The sequence below is a fragment of the Trachemys scripta genome, chromosome 3, assembly GCF_013100865.1.
Source record: "Trachemys scripta elegans isolate TJP31775 chromosome 3, CAS_Tse_1.0, whole genome shotgun sequence".
Classification (NCBI taxonomy): Eukaryota; Metazoa; Chordata; order Testudines; family Emydidae; genus Trachemys; species Trachemys scripta.
The window spans coordinates 164928480-164946832 of NC_048300.1; positions in this window are offsets into that span (position 1 = coordinate 164928480).

Sequence of the window (18353 nt, forward strand, 5' to 3'; positions counted from 1 at the left end):
AGCTCTAGAGCTGATGTAAATGGCCTGGGGTTGCACCAGGTTTAAGGTGTCCCTTGAGGATTTTTCCATGGGGGTGACAAATTCCACCCCCACATTGGACAATATTGGAGAGGTTTCTGAAAAGGGTTTCCTCTGGAGAATTCCTTCCTCCAAGACCCACTTTGACTGTTTTTTCCATGGGAGGGAATGATCTGGATCTTGTAACTAAGTACACCTAAAAAGGATTCAACAGGGATTTGGGAACCAATCCTGCACCACTGAATTCAATGGGAGCTTTGCCATTGATTTCAATGGGATCAGGATCAGACTCTTTGTTTGGGAACAATAATTCTCTAATATTTCATTCCTTGAGCCACTTCTACTTCCATGTGGTCATATTTGTTGTTAAGTTTTTATGTATATGTACATGATGTTTGCCAGAATGAGATTTTAGATCAACAAAGTAATGATGTTAATAGAAATGTTTCTGTGGAAACTCAATTTATTTATTTATTTATTCATTTCCTGGAGGCAATTAGGTATGGCCATTACCATTAACTCCCAATGTGGCTATTTTGTGATGAAGTTAAAAAAATTAAAAGGTACTGTAGAAAACAGCAGGGCTTTGCTAAATTCCTGGGTTATGCTTTACAAACCCCAGTAAAATTTGGTGGCTCATATTGTGGTCTGAAATATTGTTCAATTTTTGCAAAGTGTCCATTATTTTGTAAATTGTGGAATTATTCTGAACATTTTCACGTAACTTTGAGAACTCTAACATACTTCAGAAAATTTCCCATTATTGCATTTCATTGTACAAACCACAAGCCAGGTTTTGCTGAATGAAACTTGCCTTTTGCTTATGACAAAATCTATGTAAAACTGCCATGATGACAAATGATTCTAATCAAACTTGCCAGTTTCACTTATCAGTGTGAACTTTCCACACGGTCATACAAAGCACATCCAAGAAGTTGGGGGGTTGTGATGTAATTGTCATTTTTAAAAGATATGATACATATATTTAAATGAAGGTAAAGTATGCATATTCTAAGTCTGTTTTAAAATAAGTTAACACACATATCTTTACTTATAACTGCTTATTCAGTATTGCAACTTAAAATGATATTTACCATATTGATCTGATTACAATAAATGTTGGCATTTTCCTGTCTGTTGAATGTAGCTTAGAGGTGAGGGATTTATAGTAAGATAAAATAAATGCTTCCTTTTAAACTTGCCAAGTATAATACATTCCTAAAAGAAGCAATACTGGCTATGATTTTTATTAGAAATGTTATACTTTTCATATACAATATTAGGTTTAATAATATGTTTCAGATATATGGTGAGCATGTTAATTCATATTTGCTAACTTACTGAAAGGACACGTGTACTAAAACTTGATACATCATCCCACACTACAGCTGCCTGCATTTATTGCAAAACCCATGAAAAAGCTGTTTGGATTTTTTAAAGTGAACACATTTTTCTTGCAATGCAGCCATGAAGGAAACAAGTTTTATCTGACCCTCCAGAAATAGAATCTAAGTAATTTTCAATAATTTATATTACTGTATCTTTAACATTTCACCTTTTCATAGAATCATAGCAGATTAGGGTTGGAAGAGACGTCAGGAGGTCATCTAGTCCAACCCCCTGCTCAAAGCAGGACCAACACCAACTAAATCATCCCAGCCAGGGCCTTGTCAAGCCGGGCCTTAAAAATCTCTAAAGATGGAGATTCTACCACCTCCCTAGGTAACCTATTCCAGGGCTTCACCATCCTCCTAGTGAAATAGTGTTTCCTAATATCCAACCTAGACCTCCCACACTGCAACTTGAGACCATTGCTCCTTGTTCTGTCATCTGCCACCACTGAGAACAGCCGAGCTCCATCCTCTTTGGAACCCCCTTTCAGGTAGTTGAAGGCTGCTATCAAATCCCCTCTCCTCACTCTTCTCTTCTGCAGACTAAACAAGCCCAGTTCCCTCAGCCTCTCCTCATAAGTCATGTGCCCCAGCCCCCTGATCGTTTTCGTTCCCCTCCACTGGACTCTCTCCAATTTGTCCACATCCTTTCTGTAGTTCGGGGCCCAAAACTGGACGCAATACTCCAGATGTGGCTTCACCAGTGCCGAATAGAGGGGAATAATCACTTCCCTCGAGATAGTTGTCAATGCTGCTACTAATGCAGCCCAATGTGCCATTAGCCTTCATGGCAACAAGGACACACTGTTGACTCATATCCAGGTTCTCATCCACTGTAACCCCCAGGTCCTTTTCTGCAGAACTGCTGCTTAGCCCGTCGGTCCTCAGCCTGTAGTGGTGCATGAGATTCTTCCGTTCTAAGTGCAGGACTCTGCACTTGTCCTTGTGGAACTCATCAGATTTCTTTTGGCCCAATCCTCCAATTTGTCTAGGTCACTCTGGACCCTATCCCTACCCTCCAGCGTATCTACCTCTCCTCCGCAGCTTAGTGTCATCTGCGAACTTGCTGAGGGTGCAATCCATTTCATCATCCAGATCATTAATAAAGATGCTGAACAAAACCAGCCCCAGGACTGACCCCTGGGGCATTCCGCTTGATACTGGCTGCCAACTAGACATAGAGCCATTGATCACTACCCATTAAGCCTGACAATCTAGCCAGCTTTCTATCCACCCTACAGTCCGTTCATCCAATCCATACTTTTTTAACTTACTGGCAAGAATACTGTGGGAGACCGTATCAACGGCTTTGCGAAAAGTCAAGAAATATCACGTACACTGCTTTACCCTTATCCACAGAGCCAGTTATTTCATCATAGAAGGCAATCGGGTTGGTCAGGCATGACTTGCCCTTGGTGAATCCATGTTGACTGTTCCTGATCACTTTCCTGTTCTCCAAGTGCTTCAAATGCTTTTCTTGAGGACCTGTTCCATGATTTTTCACCAGAAATCTTTCTGGTTTTACTTTAAACATGTTAAACATATCCAGCTAGATAGAAATGCCTAATCAAATGATCTTTTCCTCGAAAATGCTTACTGTAAATAAATTTTCTGACTTGTTACTCCTGAATGCAGATCTTTAAGATGCTAATTACTCTCATTACTCTATTTACTCTCATGACTTCACAAAGGCTACGTCTACACTGCCACGTATGTCGGTATAACTTAAGTCACTCAAGGGTGTGAATAAACCACGCCCCTGAGCAACATAAATTATACTGACCTATGCGCCCGTGTGGACAGCGCTATATCGGTGGGAAAGCTTCTCCCATCAACATACTGCCACTTCTTGAGGGTGGATTAATTAAGTCGACAGGAAAACTTTCCTGGTTTAGAGCGGCTACGCTAGAGAGCTTACAGCAGCGCAGCAGCAAGCTTTCTAGTGTAGCCACAGTCTAAATTACACACACACACACACACACACACACACACACTTTTGATGGAAATTATATACTGTATTACTTGTATTACATAATATGGCCTAGAGACCCAAGTCAGGACCTCCATTGTGTTAAAGTGCTGAATAACAGAGGTGGTGGCACAGTCCATACCCCAAACATCTTACAAGATAAATAAAATCTAAACATGTGATACTAATTTTGATAAGATTTGTAAATATTTCATCATAAACTTTTAACTATTAGTTAATTTACAGCTAATAATTTTTTTATACTTAGGATACTTTAGAAATCTTACATACACAAAATACACATGTGCAGGTACAAACACTCGTTCACACACTTCTGTAGTGGAAGACCTATATAAATTGTTATATTCTAAAGTGAACTTGTGGCCCTACATACACTACTCCTATAAGAAAGAAATGCCATGTGAATTTAGTCATATGTGTATAAATAAACCCATACATGCTGGGATGCTTACATGGGTGACATTCACCCTAGTGCAGAGACCACAGCACCACTTCAGCATTCAAAACGGGGAAAATTCAGACTTGCCCTAAAAGGGTATCTTTCTGGTCTGTTTGGGCAACAGAAGTGACTCAAGAGCAGGTGCTGAGGATTTGGCCTTGTGAAAGGGTCGCCCAGAGGATTCAGGGGTCCTGGGGTCTTCGGCGGCGGGGGGCCCCCTCCGCCGAATCGCTGCCAAAGACCCGGCACTTCGGCGGCGGGTCCCGGGGTGGAAGGACCCCCTGCCGCGGGTCTTCAGGGCACTTCGGCGGCGTGTCCCAGAGCAGAAGGCCCCCCCCGCCACTGAACTGCCGCCGAAGATCCGGAGCGGAAGAAGCTCCGGGGGCCCGGGCCCCACGAGAGTTTTCCGGGGCCCCCGGAGTGAGTGAAGGACCCCGCTCCAGGGGCCCTGAAAAACTCTCGTGGGGGCCCCTGCGGGGCCCGGGGAAAATTGCCCCACTTGCCCACCCCCCCGGTGGCCCTCCCTTGTGATGGGTGCGCAGATCCCACACTAGAGAAGAAGGAACTAAGGAGCAGCTCTGGAAGTGACCCTGCCTATCTGCACCTGCAAAGCCTGCACAAGCTGGAGGCAGAGATTGCAATGGGAGGCTGACAGTGGAAGGGAGCAGACCTATGCTCTGGGCTTGGCGATACTGACCACCTATCCTGCAAAGAAGGGACTGGTGACTTTTGAAGCTCAGAAACTTTAATTTTGTGTTTGGTTCTTTATTTTTCCTGTGGCAAGAGGAGAAAATGATCCTGGTAGGAAATGATCCAGATCCAGGAAGGCAGCTACATACCACCCCAAGGTGTAGGTCTTAGCTGCCTAACTTTTGGCCCTGGATTAGAGTCCAGTAGAGAGTGTAGGCCTGGGCTACCCTACCAACTCTTTCGGAGGGGACAATGACCAAGTCTATCCCTGGGTAGGGAACCTAATTGGGAAAGATCCTGAAGGTGCAAGGGCCTGGACCCTACAACCCCCACCCAAGGGGAAAGCACTGAAGGCCTTGCTGACTTCTGAAGATTTCCACAACACTTATGTGTACCTTAAAGACTTGAATGTGAGACCTGTCCAGAGGACGGAGTCGCTAAAAGGACAGATCCCACATACAGTGGATCTGTTGTGAGAAAGGAGAACGTCCGGGAGGAGGATAGCCTGCCACACCCAGCCTGACCATTAGGTGTCACTGCAGGTGAGCATTCCCCTTCACAGGCCTATAACGTCACATTTTGCAGCTCAATATTGTATTAATTGCTCCACTGACTTTGTAATGTTTAAAAACAATCACTCTATTAATGCTGGAATTAAAAGAGCAATGTGTGCTTCTGTACCAGTTCATCTTTGGGGACTGAATGAATTTATAAAACTAACGTTACGCCTGAGAAAGAGACCCGTCTGTCTTTATGTACTATTGTTTCTTAAGTAGTTCTTCACAAGGAAGTGTATATTGCTTACTTTTTCAGGTTTGCCTTATAGCCCGGTGATGTTATGTATGCGGACTTCCAAATCTAACCACCCACATGCAAAACATAGTTTGCATGTGAATCACTCACTGCAGCAGAAAAGACTCACCAGATTTCCAAAAGGGATTATGTGTATCTAAAAAGAAAGCATATACAAGTCTTAAAATAACAGTAGAGGACACTTATATATATATATATATCACTGTTTGTACATATTTATTCATCATGGCTATTATGGCAGTGTCAGGGTGCCAACTAAGAACAGGACACTATTGTGCTAGGTACTGGAGCAAAACAGAATGAGGGACAGTCATTGCCCCAAAAAGGTTTAATCTAAACAGACAAGAGAGACAAACAGTGGGGGAAAATATATAACACACAGGCAGAGCAAACAATGGGATGGTGACTAATGTTAGTTCTGCAATTTTATTTATTTATTTGATTTTGTTTTGTTCTGTAAATCCTTTCACTGAGGTTATGTTAGATGGGGATTAGCTAGATGGAAAGGCAAAGGAAGGGAGAGGAAGGGAGGGGCAGGAGGGGTTGGAGAAAACAGCCATTCAACACAGGGGAGAGGATGTTCAGAGTGAAAACGATAGAAAGCAGTGTGATATCATCAGTGTCCATCAGTCCCTGCTTGAACTGTTTTCTAAATCTGCTGTGCTCGCTTCAGTCTCTAGCCGCCTCCCCCCACAATCTCTTCCCCAAAGCCCATATAGGGAGGAGGAGAAACCACATGGGCCATAATGGCTCCAGAGGAAGATGGGGTGTCACCTGCACAGTTCAGAGTCTGCTGCTCAATGTTTAAGCAGACCCTCAGATTCTTCTTTTTTTTAAAGATGGGATTTATGTAAAATTCTGGTGGGAGAAGGTACCACAGACTCTGCAGTGAGGATATTGTCTCTTTCAGTGGGCTTTACAATGACCCTTTTTAAAAATACAGTTATAGAGTCTTCACTACCAGTAACTCATGAAGATATGCTTATCCTAGTGGATATTTGTGATCATATGTAATTTATCATAAAAATAAACATCACAGTGCAACACAGTGTTCTCATTATGCAGCGTTTGATCATTTTGCCTTCAGTACTCTGTTTTGTCACCTTTTAGTATACATGCCTTTTCTATGTCTTCATGTAAGCTACAAGATCCTATTTTTCTATTAGCCTGAAAACCTGAAGAAACCTGCAATGAAACTGATGTGGGAGTTCTGCATCTTATAAAGAGGCCAGGCATATGATGGTCCTTTTCGCTTCCCCCACATTTTTCCTAAATATACTTTGGAAAAGAAGAATCAGGCAAACTGTAGGAAAACAACACAGCTCAGTACCCAGGCTATGTGAGGTACTACCTGGCAGAGTTTTGTTCTTGGGATTCCAAATAGGTACTGTAAAAAGATCTAAATCCATAACATTTGCTTTTTTGTTGCTTGTTTTAATTTCACTCTCTTCACCTGTGTTAGACTGGGAATGCTTTAGACTGTTGTAGGTGAGATACGTGCGCCTCAGAAAAAAAGTGGAGGATGATGATGGTCAGAAGAGCTAACAATTAAGTACTGTACTATCAAGAACAGTTCATCTCTTTGCATAAGGCAGTGGGGACCAAGAAAAGTATCTTAGCGTTGAAACAGTCCACTTATTTAACAGCACACTGTGCTGCAGGATGATCACATGACGGGTTCCACCCAGGGTACCACTTGGAACTGGGGTACTGCTGAGCCCTCTGACTCACTAGCCTGGGCTCCCTCTCACACTGTGCTGCTGTGACAAGCTGCAGACACACTCCCAGTCTTACACTTCCATCAGCATACACACAGGTAGGGACATATCCAGCTGCAGTTACATGCAGGCTCTCTCTCTCTCTCAACAGTAGAAAGGCTAAAGCCAAGGTAACACTCAGCTCCCCAGGCATGCTCAGCTCAGTCCTCGCCCCTCAATGTGGAGAGGAATATGCATCAGCCTCTCTGAGATAAGATTCCCATGCACTTCACTCCAAACTCACTGGTTTAGATTAAAACAATATAAATTTATTAACCACAAAAGATAGATTTTAAGTGATTATAAGTGATAGCAAACAGATCCAAGCAGATTACCTAGCAAATAAACAAAAACGCAACCTAAGCTTAGTATACTAAATAGATTGGATATGAATTAGCAGATTCTCACCCTAACCGATGGCACAGGCAGATTTGTAGATTCTTAAGGTACAAGCTGCATTAGCTTTACAGATTGGATTTATCAGGTCTTCATACACAGACTAGAAATCTCTTTAACCAGGGTCCAGCACTTCCCCCAGTTCAGTCTTTGTTCCTCAGGTGTTTCCAGGCGTCTTCTTGTGTGGGGAGTGAAGAACCCCAGATGATGTCACTCCCTGCCTTATATAGCTTTAGCATATGGTGGGAACACTTTGTTTCAAAACTTGGTTTCCAGACCGGTGTGTGGAAAAATATAGACGTCTCGAGTCCAAAATCATGTGGCCTGGTCACATGTCTTTGTAGAGTCATAGCAGCCATTACTTACAGGCTTACATTTATCTCAATGGAGTGTTAACTCTGAAACTAATGGTAATTATTTTAAATATCACACTTAAAAATGCAAATAATTAATTAAATATTTGATATTTGAAGACTCTGCTAGGGAGGAAAGATTATTATTAGGGAGGGGCTCAAGGAATGGGAAGTTCTGGGGGCATCAAGATTCTTTGAGATAAATGTATTTGGGAAAAGAAAGAAAACAGAGCAGAGGATAGATTTTTTAAAAACAAGTATTCATTACTCTACTGGAGATTGAGAAGTTCTGAAGGTTCAGATATTACACTGGAATTAGAAACTCCCAGAATATAATTCTAACGCATAATGGCTAGCTAAAATTACATACATTAGAATTTACAAAGCAGGTTCCACCAAAAATAAGTTGAACATTATGCAAGAGTTGTTTAAACAAGTCCTTCTCTCTCTCTCTCTCTCTTTATATATATATATATATATATACACACACACACACAGAGCTTCGGACTGAGAAGAAATGTTGTTGAAGGAAAAGAATTAGCAGTTGTGAATATCTGATATCTAAAAGTAGCATAATGTACAGGGATCAAGGAGAGGCCATGTTTAGAAAATGTCAGGGTTTTTATGGGCACCCCAGTTAAAAACATACAAAAACGCAGATATATGCCTATGTAACCATGGTATATTGTATTTAAAAGCCCAGAAACTGGCCAACTCTGCTGGTAATGCACCACGTGGCTATGCAGGAGATACTTTCAGGACTAGGGCTCCTACACCAAATGAGGTCCAAATGTGCAAGGGTGGCAGAAGTGTCACCATCCTGCTAGATGAAGAGCATGCCTAATGTTACTCTATAATTCCTCTCTGAAAAAGCAGCTATGCGTGGTTACAAATGGAGCACTTAACTGGCTCCTTTGGCCAGGAAGATGCATATCAAACTTGATGATTCAGAGAGAGAAAAAAATGGGGGAGAACATGAGTGGTCTGAGGAGGACTTTGAAGACATACAGGGCACCCCTAGAAAAAATGTATCCTTCTGAATTCAGTATGACTATGACTATAATTACCCCCCCCCCCAGGTGCCCTGCACACAAACGCGCACACACACTTAGCACTCAACAATGATTTCTAAATGCTTGTTAGTCAGTTCTGACTTAACTTACCCATTGTTCCTTGAATATGGATCACTGAGAATTTTGTGGTTTATTGTAAATATTGACTGTAGAAGATAAAGGTAACATGACTGTTTATAGTGCAAAGGCAACCAGCCTATCATTAATCCTAACTGACTAACTGCCGCTCTCACCAAAAACTTAACATCAGGATGAAATTGTCAGAAAAAATATCAAAGGAGGTTTTAGGGACTGCTTTCAGAAGCTGTTCTGAATAACCAAATAGTTAGTCCTGATATAAATCAGTTGGCTCATCTCAAAAGTGAGAAATAGTTCGCAACTTTATCTTTAGAGTACAGTAAAAGCTTTGTTATCTGGCATATTGCGGGAATGGGGGGTGCCACTTAGTCAAAAATTCTGGTTAAGAGTTATACTTATCAATGGAATACCAATTTTCAAAGAATTAGAATACAATAAAATGAATAAAGTATAAAATAGTATACAGGTTCTCACCAATCCAGTAGTAGAACTGCACTGCAGAGTGGTTGGTTTCCTGAAGCAATTAGGTGTATTCAGGTAAATTTTTCTATACAGTAGTTTATCTTATGACACTACATACAGTATCACTATGGGCAGTGCATGGCATACACCCAGATCACTAAAAATACACAACACAAAAACTATACAGCACATAATTTAATCTTTCTTTTATGATTCAGAAGGCACTTCAGGAGCTTGCAGTGTCTCAGGGTCATCATTGTCAACATCAATTATCATTGTAGATAGAGTCATTACAGATTCAGCCCAATGACACACCCTGGAAGCTGCTTTTTTGAATAAATCTTTGATATCAGCTTGCTTACTTGTCTTCTGCCTTTTTTGCATAAAAGTAGAGTGCAGAATGTGCAATTGCATAACCTCCTGGACAGTATACTAGTTCTGGTTACTAGATTGAAGATTTGTATTGGGAGATATAGAAATGTCAGTTAATTGAGCTTTCCAGTTTCATCATTGTTATTAATTTGTATTACAATAGCAACTAAATCCCCAGTCAAGGGCCCGGGACCCAGTGTGTTAGCTGTTGTCCATACCCGGAATAAAACAGAACCTGCCCCAGAAAGTTTATACTTTTGGCTCCTGACACAATTCAACAGGTAGCTGAAAGTGGAACTAAGTCAAGGTAACAGTAAAATGAACATATTGCATATTGCAGACCAGGGGTCGACAATCTTCAGCATGTGGCCCATAAGGGTTATCCACTGGTGGGCCATGAGACATTTTGTTTACATTGACCATCCGTAGGCATGGCCCCCCGCAGCTCCTTCTGGCCATGGTTCACCGTTCCCAGGCAATGGGAGCTGTGGGAAGCGGTGGCCAGCACATTCCTGTGGCCCACGCCATTTCCCAGAGCTCCCATTGGCCAGGAACAATGAACCACGGCCACTGGAAGCTGTGGGGGGGCCGTGCCTGTGGTCGGTTAACATAAACAAAATGTCTCATGGCTCGCCAGCAGATGATAGGCCACGTGCTGAAGGTTGCCGACCCCTGTTGCAGACAATACTCTCAGCTCACCATCTGACTACCCAAGAATACAATTTAGACTATGTTGTCAGATTGCAGTACAGCAGCATTTGCCATTTTGCATGAATAGCTCAGTGTTCTTGGTATTTCTAAATTTCACTCTAACAGAAAATGTGACTATCACAGGACAGGAAAGAACATGAGAAGCAAGTTTTAATGAATATCAATTACTTCATAATCGAGAAGGTGTATTTCTAGTGTGGTCCCACAGGGATTGGTTCTCAGTCCTACACTATTTAACATTTTTATAAATAACCAGAAAGAAAACATAAAATTGTCAATGATAAAGTTCACAGATCCACCAGAAATTGGGAGAATGGTCACTAATACAGAATAATCTGGATCATTTGATAATCTGGGCACAAGCAAACCATATGCATTTTAATATGGCTAAGTGTATACATCTAGGAACAAAGAACGGAGGCATACTTACAGGATAGGGGACTCTATCCTACAAAGCAGTGCTTCTGAAAAAGATTGAGGTTTATGGTGGATAATCATCTGAACATGAGCTTCTAGTGTAATGCTGTGGCCAAAAGAGCTAATGCAATTCTGAGATGCATAAACAGGGGAATCTTGAGTAGGAATAGAGAGATTTACCTCTGTATTTGGCACTGGTGTGACCACTGTTAGAATACTGTGTCCAGGTCTGTGGTCCACAATTCAAGAAGGATGTTGAAAAATTGGAGAGGGTTCAGAGAAGAGCCATAACAATAATTAAAGGATTAGAAAACATGTTTTATAATTATTGAACTCCCTAAATCTATCTATTTAGCTTAACAAAGAGAAGGTTAAGGGAAAACTTGATTACAGTCTATAATTACCTACATGGGGAAAATATTTATTAATGGGTTCTTCAATCTAGCAGACAAATTTAATGTCTGGAAGTTGAAGCTAGACAAATTCAGACTCGAAGGAAGGCATAATTTTTTAACTATGAGAGTAATTAACCATTGGAATAATTTACCAGGGATCACGGTGAATTCTCCATCACGGCTGATTTTTAAATCAAGATTGGATGTTTTTCTAAAAGTTATGATTTAGGAATTATTTTGGGGGAAGTTCTTTGGACTGTTATACAGGACGTTGGATTAGATTATCACAATGGTCCTTTCTGGGCTTGAAAGCTATGAATCTTTTATAACCTTTATAAAAAACATAGGTAAAGACACAAAGATGGCATTTAACCATCTCTGGAAAAAAAAAATAGCCTGTCGCATGTGTCAGCAAACAAGAGGCTGCTGATCAACACTTAGTCAATTAAAACATAAGAATGGACATACTGGGTCAGACCAAAGGTCCATCTAGCCCAGTATCCGACAGTGGCCAATGACAACATCCTGTGGCAAAGAGTTCCACAGGTTGACTGTGCGATGTGTGAAAAAATACTTCCTTTTGTTTGTTTAAATAACACTTCCTTCTTCACTTTCTCCACACCAGTCATGATTTTATAGACCTCTATCATATCCCCCCTTAGTCATCTCTTTTCCAATCTGAAACATCCGAATCTTATTAATCTCTCCTATTATGGCAGCCATTCCATATCCCTAATCATTTTTGTTGCCCTTTTCTGAACCTTTTCCCATTCCAATACATCTTTTTTGAGATGGGGTGACCACATCTGCACACAGTATTCAAGATGTGAGTATACCATGGATTTATATAGAGGCCATATGATATTTTCTGTCTTACTATATATCCCTTTTTTAATGGATTTCCAACCATTTTTTCACCTTTTTGACTGCTGCTGCGCATTGAGCGGATGTTTTCAGAGAGCTATCCACAATGACTCCAAGATCTCTTTCTTGAGTGGTAACAGCTAATTTAGACCCCTATCATTTTATTTGTATAGTTGGGATTATGTTTTTCAATATGCATTACTTTGCATTTACCAAAATTGAATTTCATCTGCCATTTTGTTGCCCAGTCACCAAGTTTTGAGTGATCCTTTTGTAGCTTTTTGCAGTCTGTTTGGGACTTCACTATCTTGAGTGGTTTTGTATCAACTGCAAATTTTGCCACCTCACTGTTTACCCCTTTTTCCAGATTATTTATGAATAATCCCTGGCGGACTCCACTATTTACCTCTCTCCATTCTGAAAACTGATCATTTATTCCTACTCTTTGTTTCCTATCTTTTAACCAGTTACCAATCCATGAGAGGACCTTCCCTCTTATCCCATGATAGTTTACTTTGCTTAGGAGCCTTTGGTGAGGGATCTTGTCAAAGGCTTTCTGAAAATCTAAGTACACTAAATCCACTGGATCACCCTTGTTCACATGCTTTTTGAGCCCCTCAAAGAATTCTAGTAGATTGTTGAGGCATGATTTCCCTTTACAAAACCATGTTGACTATTCCCCAACAAATTATGTTCATCTGTGTGTCTGACAATTTTGTTCTTAGTTTCAACCAGTTTGCCTAGTACATCACCTCTGGAACCCTTTTTAAAAATTGCATCACATGAGCTATCCTCAAGTACAAAAGCTGTTTTAAATGATAGGTTACAGACTACAGTTAGTAGTTCTCCAATTTCACCTTTGAGTTCCTTCAGAACTCTTGGGTGACTACCAGCTGCTCCTGGTGACTTATTACTGTTTAGTTTATCGATTTATTACAAAACCTCCTCTAATGACACCCTCTGATCCCATATTATCTTATACCAACAGTTGATACCTGAGTCAATCTGATTTTCTGGCTTGTTTAGATGAGTGTTGGCCTACAATAGGACGGAGTTTGATTTTGGGATGATGTGCCAATTTAGGGAATCCCTCTGTACAAATTATGAATACTTTGTGAGATTATGAACTCTATGTATGTATCTGTGCCAAGCTGCAAACTCCATTTTGAAGATGCAGCCTTTTGTCTCCTCTATCCTTTCATCTCTTTGTTGGACTGAAATTCCAACAGGGGTAGTGGCAAAGACCTAACAATAGATGGTTGTTATACTGTGATGGACCCTATTCAAAAAGGAAGGTTAGGGGAGAGGTTGCTTTGACAATAAAGTCATCTGGCAAGAGTCTGTGATCACCTGAGGAGACAGAGCAGGACATCTGCTGGCAAAAGGGCAAAAGGGATGCAAAAGGTAGGAGTTACTTTATGCAAGGGGCCATTTTTCTCCAGCTCAAGATGAGGGAGAAGCAACTAAACATGTCATGGTGCATTGGGAGGTCCTGCCACATACCTGAACAGAAATGGCCCCCAAGGAAACCCAAGGGAAGAGTGCGCTAATAAGGGGCATTGTGGTTATGGTTTTCTAAGTGATCTGTGCTCTCTTGTGCTTATCTGTTAAGTAAAAGAGCAAATCGTATTGGAATCATATGTGAAGCATTTGTGTGCATTTATAGATGTTACACTTCCCACTTGCCTCCTGAGAGAGCTAAACAGGAAGGCTTATGCCTTTGGAAGAGGGTGTGTTTAGACTGTAGAGAAGTCTGACGAGTCAGCACTGAGTGTAGGCAGCTGAACAGTGGGTTCCAGTTCTCAGGAAGGGGTGCGAGACGCAAGGTCTATGCGCCGAGAGTTTCCCTAGGGACCCAAAGACTTGTGCAGTGGCTGGGCTCTGTTCAGGCTCAAGAGGCTTAAAACACCCAGGAACCCAGCAGCTGTTCCCCTCAACAGCATTCTGGTAGGTGGTCAGTAGGGGAAGCCCGACTGGATCTGTGATAGAAAACAAAAGCTTGCAAAAACCATCTAAGGTCTAGATTGACAAGTTTTGTATTTTAAAATTGTTCTAATACACTTAGAGAACTTCATAAATATCATTTAAGAAAATAACTAACATCTCTATTGTAACCATACATTGTGAGTTCTTTGGGAAATGACCACGGGATCTGGACAACACTGGAAGTGAAACTTGAAAGGGGGAATCCAGTTGCTGAACTAGGAATCCAGGTGCTGAACTGAGCTACCAGGGATTCAAAACCGTCTCCTAGTAACTTCATTTCAGATCTGAATTTGCCTGAAAAATTGAGTGCATATGTTAGACTAGGCTGTAGGAAAATCATCCTTATCTAGCTCATCAGCAATCCCTTGGCATTTGAGGATGATTGTCTTCCATAAAATTATAGCCAGTTATCACTGGTGGATCTGCAGGTGGCTAATGAGACCGATCTGGGATCCACAGATTTTGTCACAATTGGGGCAGGCATTTCTCAATGGGGCAGGCATTTCTCAATGGAAGGGGAGGATCTGGATTATTAAATCAGGCTGTGTGGCATACTTTCCTCATTTCTCCATTTCTTGTTGTTTCAGTTGGATCTCAAAATACTTGGATCCTTGCCACAGGGTCCCTTTCCAATTTGCTTGGTTGAGGGGTGGATTTCCTATGAGTTTATGTCAATATTGCACTTCTTCATGTTGGCTTATGTAGCTATCACATATATGGTAAATAATTTAGGACCAGATTCTGCCACTTACCCTGAGTATCAATTTACTATGCACATAGTTCTATAGATATCAGTGAGACTAACTGCAAAGTAAGGTACCATATCAGTACAACACAGCATGAACAAGAGTGGCAGAATCTGGTTGTAAGTTTTGGACATAATTACAGGGGAAATATTTTATAAGGAAAGTGCTATTATACAATTTCTCTAATGTATTAGGGGCATGTTTTATTCTTCAGCATCAGCCATTTATGTCTCTTCTCCCCTGCAGACCATCACCCCCACAACAGACAAACATCTATTTTGGCCAGTGCAAGAGAAATGACATAACATTTATATCTGCATTCCCCATTCTCTTGTCTCTCTCTCACTAGGTACTGGTGCAGAAAGGGCTCTTGTTCCACATGTCCTTTTATGCAGGAACCTCTTACAAGACTTGAGCGCCTTAGAGGAATTGGTAGGATTTAGTGATCTTCTGCATCAGTAGGTCTGTCTGTTGCGGACAGAGTGATTTTTGTCATCTTGGCATATCAAATTCCATGGTGTCTAAGACTGTGCAGAGGCTGCAGTGGCAGGGGACACAGAGGTGGAAGCTTAGACAGTTTTCAGGCCATTCTTCAATCTTAGACTCTTACCTTGTCTAATGCATTTGACAGGGATAGTTTCCATATAAACGAATACCAATTAAACAAAGAATCCATAGAACAGATTGTGTAGTTACCGTTTATGTCACACTACCAGTTTTCTGTGAAAATAAACAGGATTGTAGGCCTGCTTCAGAAATCAGTTAATTGCAGATAGGAATGTTTAACTGATTTTCTTCTATTTCACCATTTTCTTCTCTTTCTGAGTTGTTTCAGAGGTGATGGCTAATGAACACAAATGTGGATTAATATGCATCTTCAAAGAAGCAAAAGGAATAAAAGAGGGTGAGTGATGAAAAGGTAACAGTCTGAGGCTATCTTATATTTTCCATGGTGCTGAAGGAAGGCAGTTGTGCATCCCAGAGAACCTCAATACTGCTTGTGCACCCCTCCCTACATCATCACAGAATCCAGACTTGCAGAGAGGACTCTGCTGAATCTGAGTCTGTTTTCCTGAAATAGTGATTTCACCCCCAACCCTCTGAAAATAAAACACGAGTAGCTCAGTGATCATAAACACCTCTACAACATCTAGTGATTGGATACATGTTTGGAAAGGGAAAATGGCTAAGGAATAAGATTCCAGTGCTGTTCTATTTTTAGTGACACAAAAGAATTCTTTGACAATGCTCTTAATTTTTATAAATTGAGGGGTTTGTATTTTCATCAGGTAGCTCATTAAATGAGAAAACACACACAGACTGTGTCAGTAAGCATTTGACTGAAGGAAAGCAAAATTAGAGAGACAAAGTGGGTGAGGTAATCTTTTATTGGACCAACTTCTGTTGGTGAAAGAGACAAGCTTTTGATCACACAGAGCTGTTCTTCAGGTTTGGGAAATGTGCTCAGGCCTTGGCTACACTGGCAATTCACAGCGCTGCACTTGCTGCGCTCAGGGGTGTGAAAAAACACCCCCCAAGCGCAGCGAGTGCAGTGCTGTAAAGCGCCAGTGTAATCAGCGCCTGCAGCGCTGCACGCTCGCTCGCAGTGCTGCAAGCTATTCCCCTCGGAGAGGTGGAGTACTTGCAGCGCTGCGCAGCGCTGGCGGCGCGACTACACTCGTGCTTCACAGTTCTGCCGTGGCAGCGCTGTGAATCCGCGAGTGTAGCCAAGGCCATAGTGTCACAACTAAATACCAGGTGGAATAGATTGTTTAGAATAAGTAGTTTACCTTGAATGGTTCCTTGAAATATGTGTTAAGTGGCCCATTAACACCTCTCCAGTCATAGGGGGGGAAGGGGGAACAATGTTGGGTGGGGGAGGGGACCTTAAATGGGTTATAAGCCATAAATCCAATGTGTCTATTCACTCCATGATTGGTAGTGTCTAGCGACATTATGAACTTAAACTCCCAGGCTCATCTTTTGAAGGTGTTGTGCAGGTTTCCTTTGAGGATGAGGTCATAGAGTGAACCTTTTATTAAAGAGTGTAGTGATTATATCTCATTTCTCCCATGTAGCTGTTATTGGGGCACCAAGTGCACTGGATGAGGTACATCACACGTTGTGATAGACATGTGAAGAACCCACCATAGATCTTGAAAGTTATGTTGTGTGGGGTGTTAATCATCATAGCAATGGAAATATGTCAACACGTTTTGCATCTGTGGTTCTGGCAGGCTCTAGTGCCGCTTTGAGTTGGTGTGTCCTACCCCAGGGACTTTCTACATGCTTCCCAAGATGCACAAACATGGGAACCCAGGCAGATCCATCATATTTGGCTACAGCAGTCTTACTGAAGGAACATTAGGACTCATAGAAACCATTGTCAAACCACTCACCACACAAAGGGCCAGGTTTCTCCAGGACACAGCTGACTTCCTCCAAAAAGTCCGAAACATTAATGACCTCCCTCAAAACACCATCCTAGCCACTATGCATGTCACTATACACCAACATCCCTCAAAATGACGACATTTACAAGACAACAGCGAACCCTCAGATATCCACTCCAAATACATCAAACTCATCCATTTCATCCTCATCCATAATAATATTACATTCAACAATGAACACTTTGTCCAAGTCATAGGAACAGTTATGGGTGCTAGGATGGCTCCCCAATATGCCAACCTCTTCATGGACCATCTTGAAGAAGAATTTCTGGACAAATGCACCCCAAAATCAATGGCATACCTTAGATATATCTAGGATATTTTCATCTTCTGGACAGATGACCTAAACTACCTCACAGATTTCCACCACAAATTCAACAACTACCACCCATCCATTAAACGCTCTCTAGAAAACTCCCACTCTAGCATCCACTTCCTGGACACCTTGATCAGCTTCAACTGTCCTTCAACCCTACAGGCAACTGTCATGCTGTCTGGAGTGGCTTATCACTGTGAGTGCTTGCCAGAGAGCAGACTGTCAAAAACAGAGCAGACACTCCAAATCTCTGGTATGTTCTATAATTAGATTTCACCAAGCCAGTGACAAATGCAAACTTCTGGATCACTTGTAACAGTTTTACCATGGAGTCATAGACAGTTCCCTTAGGGCAGGTCTACACTAACCCCCCAATTCCAACTAAGGTACGCAACTTCAGCTACGTGAATAACGTAGCTGAAGTTCGACGTACCTTAGTTCGAACTTACCTCGGTCCAGACGCGGCAGGCAGGCTCTCCCGTCGACTTTGCGGTACTCCTCTCGCCGAGCTGGAGTACCGCAGTCGACGGTGAGCACTTCCGGGTTCGACTTATCTCGTCCAGACAAGACGCGATAAGTCGAACCCAGAAGTTCGATTTGCTTGCCGCCGAACTACCGGGTAGTGTAGACCTA